Raw genomic sequence first — 1,146 nt, 5'->3', positions numbered from 1 at the left:
ATAATGAAGAACTAATTATGTATCAATATATCCATAAATTATGCATCCATTAAAAATTGTTTCTAAGCATATTTAGTTATCTAAATATATATATAGCATGACACCTAAGTTTATTTTATATATATGAGATACATGATGTGAGATATATGTATATATGAATATGAATATATATGATATACATATAAAAAGAATAGGAGATACTAGGAGTTATTTTAATTTTGTCTTTATGTTTCTCATTTCATAAATTTCTATGAAGAACATTTTAATTCTTTTATACCCAGAAAAAAAGGGGCTAATTTTTCTTAGCTAGGTGTATATTGGTCCTTCCTTGATTGTTTAAAATACCTCCGTTTATCTTCTTCTAGGATCACTCATTTTTCACTGGTTTATTTGTAAGATGAAGCACTGTCCAGCAGTGACGACTGTGGGAAAAGATATGTCTAAAGGCTGTTGTCTCCTCTTGGCAAGTTTACTTGGAGCTGGTGTACTTGGTGACGGGCTTGGTGCCCTCGGACACGGCGTGCTTGGCCAGCTCCCCGGGCAGCAGCAGGCGCACAGCCGTCTGGATCTCCCTGGAGGTGATGATCGAGCCCTTGTCGTAATGCGCCAGGCTGGAAGACTCGCCCGCGATGCGCTCGACGATGTCATTAACGAATGGCCTTGGAAGAGATGCGGGTGTCGGGGTGGACCTGCTTCAGCAGAGTAGCTCTCCTTGCCGCTGCGCTTGCGCTTCTTGCCATCCTTCTGCGCCTTGGTCACCGCCTTCTTGGAGCCCTTCTTCGGGGAGGGAGCGGACTTGGCTGGCTCAGGCATCTTAAAACACCAGAAGTGTGTCCCTGATGGTCTTTTTCATAAGGATAACGGAGTAGAGACCTGACTGATGCAGTGGGTTGAGTCCTATGAAAGACCCAGAGTTGGAAGATTATAGGTCAGATGAATAGCAAGGCAATGACTTTGAGGCAGGAGAGAGCTTGAGGGGTTCCAGGGAAAACAAGATGGCCATAGTGGGTGAGCAAGAGGGGGAAGGAGAGAAGGTGAGGCTGGGAGCATCAGGGGCAGGGGCAGGAAGAACCTTGAGACCTCGGTGAAGGTTTGTATTTTATTGTTATGGGAGCCTTTGAACATAACTTAAATAAGTTATTTACT

General features: G+C 43.6%; 1 pseudogene; it reads right to left on the bottom strand.

Annotated features, from left to right (window-relative positions):
• Positions 1-325: 325 nt before the first annotated feature.
• LOC129463616 (histone H2B type 1-C/E/F/G/I-like) lies at positions 326-940 on the bottom strand (annotated as a pseudogene).
• Positions 941-1,146: the final 206 nt, after the last annotated feature.

This window comes from Symphalangus syndactylus, chromosome 15, assembly GCF_028878055.3.
Source record: "Symphalangus syndactylus isolate Jambi chromosome 15, NHGRI_mSymSyn1-v2.1_pri, whole genome shotgun sequence".
Lineage (NCBI taxonomy): Eukaryota > Metazoa > Chordata > Mammalia > Primates > Hylobatidae > Symphalangus > Symphalangus syndactylus.
The sequence above is the reverse complement of the archived record's forward strand: the minus strand, read 5'-3'. Positions and strand labels throughout refer to the sequence as shown.